Source organism: Rhagoletis zephyria, unplaced genomic scaffold (genome assembly GCF_001687245.7).
Source record: "Rhagoletis zephyria isolate East Lansing unplaced genomic scaffold, Rhagoletis_zephyria_1.1 Rzeph_scaffold_00301, whole genome shotgun sequence".
In the NCBI taxonomy this organism is placed as follows: Eukaryota; Metazoa; Arthropoda; class Insecta; order Diptera; family Tephritidae; genus Rhagoletis; species Rhagoletis zephyria.
The window spans coordinates 216,414-222,256 of record NW_016157385.1 but is presented as its reverse complement, the minus strand read 5'-3'; positions in this window follow the sequence as shown (position 1 = coordinate 222,256).

Genomic DNA, 5,843 nt, shown 5'->3' with positions numbered 1-5,843 from the left:
GATGGAGATATGTATGTAATTGAAATCAAGCCCATACTCATGGAGAAAATTTGGGCTATTTGAAAATGGGGTGTGAGGCCTACAAACGTACCGACCTTTAGCTACCTTTGAATGTATTTATAATTCCTTTGTAGGTGTGTTTGTGAGTGAAATCCTCCTAAATGGTTGTACGGATTTTAAAGAAACTTTTTGTGTGTGTTTGAGTGGGTCTCTGGATGGTTTAGTTTCACAATTTAATCCAACAGTTGGCGCTGTAGTTGAGTTATTACTAAAAATCTTATTTATGATCCGATTTGGCTAATGTTTTAAATATGTATGCAATACTATTGCAAAAACGTGCTTCCAAGTGGTGCTGAAGTCGAGCTATTACTAAAAATAGCCAAGTGAGAAAAGGGGCCGTGAAGGTCAGAGTAAATCGACCTGTTGCACCATTGAGTATATCGAACGCTCCTGCGTTGCGATTGGCCCAATGGATGTGATTTTCCAACGTTCAAACTTTTAAGGTATTTCGTCTGAAATAAGTATATGTGTATTGCATTTCTGTAGAACAATGATTCGCACCCATTTTGAAATTGCCACCAACTATACTGTAAAGCTTCTAGGACATTCACTATAGAACCGGGTCATTGTTGCCGCCAGGGAGTGAAGAGGGAAAAATTTATTTCGCTTTGCGAATAACCGTGCTATGAAATGTCTCACAACTGGAGAATTTCAAGAACACCTTCACGGATATAAAACTTTCCTTTGGTTATTTAAAGCGGCAAATGACCACCAAACCATAATCTTAGCAGACGAATGTGCCAATGAAAATCGTAAACGTGAATTGTTGGTGAAAATGTTGGACCAAAAAGTTTCAATAAAATATATACAAATTTTGGGCGGGACAAAGTTCGCCGGGTCTGCTAGTGTTACATATATTCAATCATTTCAATTGGGGCTCTTTGGGGAATTTATTTTTAGAAAACATTTCAAAAGCAGTCATTTGGTTTACTTGTCGGGCAATATTTTTATACCCAAACGCACTTGCGCACAAGGGTATTATAACTTTGTTCACATTGTTGTTTGTAACAGGCAAAACGAATCGAGATAGATATAGACAAATGTATACATAAATGATTAGGATTAAAAGAGAAATCGATTAAGCGGTGACTGTCTGTCCGTCCGTCCGTCTGTCCGTCTGTGCACACGATAAATCGAGTAAAAATTGAGATATCTTAACCAAACTTGGTATGTGCACTTCTTTCGGGAGTAGGACGGATGGTATTGAAAATGGGTAAAATCGGACAATAACCACGCCTACCTCCCATATAACGGTAATTTTCAGAAAAACGAAAACTGCGATATTTTAGTAACTACTGAAGATTATTCACTCAAAATTGATATTTACAATAAGTTTTAGACGAAAAATAAGAATATTATTAATTTTTGGAAAATGGGCGTAGCCACGCCCACTTATGGTTACATGTGTATAATTTGGTAACCGCTGCACGAATTTCTTCCAAACTTGGCACAGTTGTTAACCTTGGTATAACATATGAAATGGCCGAAAATTTTTATAACTTTTAAGGTATTTCGTCTGAAATAAGTATATGTATATTGCATTTCTGTAGAACAATGATTCGCACCCATTTTGAAATTGCCACCAACTATACTGTAAAGCTTCTAGGACATTCACTATAGAACCGGGTCATTGTTGCCGCCAGGGAGTGAAGAGGGAAAAATTTATTTCGCTTTGCGAATAACCGTGCTATGAAATGTCTCACAACTGGAGAATTTCAAGAACACCTTCACGGATATAAAACTTTCCTTTGGTTATTTAAAGCGGCAAATGACCACCAAACCATAATCTTAGCAGACGAATGTGCCAATGAAAATCGTAAACGTGAATTGTTGGTGAAAATGTTGGACCAAAAAGTTTCAATAAAATATATACAAATTTTGGGCGGGACAAAGTTCGCCGGGTCTGCTAGTGTTACATATATTCAATCATTTCAATTGGGGCTCTTTGGGGAATTTATTTTTAGAAAACATTTCAAAAGCAGTCATTTGGTTTACTTGTCGGGCAATATTTTTATACCCAAACGCACTTGCGCACAAGGGTATTATAACTTTGTTCACATTGTTGTTTGTAACAGGCAAAACGAATCGAGATAGATATAGACAAATGTATACATAAATGATTAGGATTAAAAGAGAAATCGATTAAGCGGTGACTGTCTGTCCGTCCGTCCGTCTGTCCGTCTGTGCACACGATAAATCGAGTAAAAATTGAGATATCTTAACCAAACTTGGTATGTGCACTTCTTTCGGGAGTAGGACGGATGGTATTGAAAATGGGTAAAATCGGACAATAACCACGCCTACCTCCCATATAACGGTAATTTTCAGAAAAACGAAAACTGCGATATTTTAGTAACTACTGAAGATTATTCACTCAAAATTGATATTTACAATAAGTTTTAGACGAAAAATAAGAATATTATTAATTTTTGGAAAATGGGCGTAGCCACGCCCACTTATGGTTACATGTGTATAATTTGGTAACCGCTGCACGAATTTCTTCCAAACTTGGCACAGTTGTTAACCTTGGTATAACATATGAAATGGCCGAAAATTTTTATAACGGTAATTTAGAGAAATACGAAATCTTCGATAAATCAGTAATTATTGAAGCTAATTTATTCAAAATTAATGCTTGCAACAATTCTTTACCAAGAAATACGTTTAGGATAAAATTTTTAAAAATGGGCGTGGCACCGCCCACTTATGATCACATATATGTATCTCGGTAACCGTTCTACCAATTTGTACCAAACTCGGTGTGGTTATTATGCCTGCTACATAGAAGCAAAACGTTGAAAATTATTGAAATCGAACTAAAATTACGGCCGCTTTTCATATAACAGTAAATTTCAGAAATGCTTGAAGCTTCAATATTTCGAAATTTAAGGACGCTAATTTACTCAAAATGGATACACCCCGGTTTACCATGTAGCGGTAGCTTTCGGAAAGGTGAAAAACATATATTTAATACTTGCGCCGGGTATTTAATGTTCGGCTCCGCCCGAACTTAGACTTTCTTACTTGTTTTCATTGGGATACACATTGGATATTGGGCTAAACACATTACTTTACATTTTTCCAGATTTAAAGGCATGCTGTTTAAGTCTGCTTGTAACAAATGCTTTTCGTTGATTGATACGTACGATTTATAAAGTTTCACATCATCTGCGTACATTAAAATTTTTGAAAATTTTATATCTGTAGAAATATCGTTTATAAAAGCAAGAACAGAATCGGGCCTAAAATTAGGTTGAAGACCAAGAAGACCAAGTTTATTGAAGAGCAACGAGTGACATACTTTGTCAAATGATTTACTAAAGTCGGTATATATAACATCCACATTTTTGTTTTCACTAAACGCTTTTGAGATATAGGTTGTGAACTCAAATCAATTTGTTGAAGTTAATTTGCCTTTGCAAAACTCATGTTGACAGTAAGAAATAGTAGAGGAGATAGAATGCGTCAACTGATTTGTAATAATTGCTTCAAATAACTTAAAATTTGCTNCACATTTTTGTTTTCACTAAACGCTTTTGAGATATAGGTTGTGAACTCAAATCAATTTGTTGAAGTTAATTTGCCTTTGCAAAACTCATGTTGACAGTAAGAAATAGTAGAGGAGATAGAATGCGTCAACTGATTTGTAATAATTGCTTCAAATAACTTAAAATTTGCTGAGAGCTTAGCTATGCCCCGATAGTTCTCCACCGAGGACCTGCTACCGCTTTTATGTAGCGGGGTTATGAACGATGTCTTCCACACAGAATCGCTTTTAATTTTTCAATTATCGAGATCAAACTTCATAGTAAAAAATTTATAAAAACTATGGTAATNGCCCCGATAGTTCTCCACCGAGGACCTGCTACCGCTTTTATGTAGCGGGGATATGAACGATGTCTTCCACACAGAATCGCTTTTAATTTTTCAATTATCGAGATCAAACTTCATAGTAAAAAATTTATAAAAACTATGGTAACAAAAAGCAAACAAAATAAACAATAACAGATTAGGAGCTGATGTATTTAGTTTTAGAATATATGTATCGAACAGTTTGAGTATCACTGTATTATGAAACTTAATAAATGCAAGGCAAACAGCTGTGACAAGAATTACTAAAAGAAGTAAACAAAAAGAAACGATTCCAGTTAACTACAAAGGAATTACAACCAGAATGATAACAAATAATGACTCGGCAAGATTAGATGTATGCTAGTGAAATATACGCCCCTATTGCGAGTGTCGACTGGCAGTAGAATAGAAATTTGTCGATCGAGTCGATCATCTTTTATTTTGCTATTGTGTAAATTGATCAATAAAAATTTGTACTATTGTGAATGGTTGACTGAATTGTAAACAGCTGTTTGTTTGTTTACATTTGTTTTTTTAGTGTTTCATTTACATCATTTTTAAAATAATTGCTTTGATTATAAAATTTTTAAAATTTATACAGTTGAAATATAGTTTAATAGATTAGTAGAGTTGGCTAAAGTAAGGAGGGAATTACGAAATTCGTCGGATCCCGAGTTTAAAAACTTTAACATACAAGTGTAGTGAAAGAAATAAACTTTAATTTAAAATAAAGATTTAAAATTTCCGAGCACTTCAAGTTCAAATTATGCAATTTTTGGACACTTTGATGTTGGTTCTGCGCAAAAACACTGTGGATGACGTAGCCGGAGTTATATGCACAAGATATATTGCATATCTTTCACAATAGAAGCGGAGCTTCCGCCCCTACTCTTTCCGAAAATTCCTTTGTCTATGTCCTCATTCTCCTGCATCAGCTCGACCAACCGCGCAAGTTGCCTTTTGTTGCTTACAATTTTTGATCTGTAATTCAGACACATACATACATATGTATATTTCAAAATTTTTTACAACTTTCAGTTTAATTGACTTACTTTTTATCCATTATAATAACACTTTCTTATGTCGCTAATTGAGCGACTAAGCGACACTCACAATAGCATCGATAATCGACAATCGCTTAATAGTCGTTTATCTACTGCCAGTCGACATTCGCCATAGGGGTGTTAATTAAATTTAATATAAGACACAAAACTTTCACTTAGCTTCGATTATTTTCACACTAAGATGCTTGTAGGCACTTTTTATGACAACTTCAACTCAGAATTCGCACAATAAACTTTGCAAATAGAAAGACAAATTCGAGCGCAATATAAGTTGAACCTCACAGCTTGACGTTTGCTTACTTCTAATGAACCAGTTCAATTAAAGGAGCTGCCACCTTCGCTGTTTAGTTCAAAAGCTCCCCAAGCCTAATATCTACATATGAGCCGTTCAGTGCACACAACGATTAACTCCATCAACATAAAGTTTGGAGATGCGATCAAATAATGTACATTATTTTTTAAAATTCCATGTATATTATAAAATCAAATAAATAATGTTGTTATAAATATTATGTACTAATGTATCTATCTATACATATTAGGGCGGGTCGATTTAAAAATCGCTCATTGCTCTGTGAAAATCGTATTCTAGGGATCAAAATAAGAAACTTTGCCGAAGGAACCATACCTCTAAAACGAATTCTGATGTCCCCCAATTTGGGTCGAACTTTTGGGTAGGGGCAAATTTTGAAAAATCCCACTTTGACCCATTTAGAGTGCTCCAATCGAGTCCAAATGTATGACCGACCCCCACTAACTTTGGGCGGCCGATCCACCCATGCCAGTGGCACACCCCCTGGAACTCCCCTGGGGGGTTCCCCATACAATCATTTAAAAAAATCAACATTTTTGGCCTTTACATGAAAA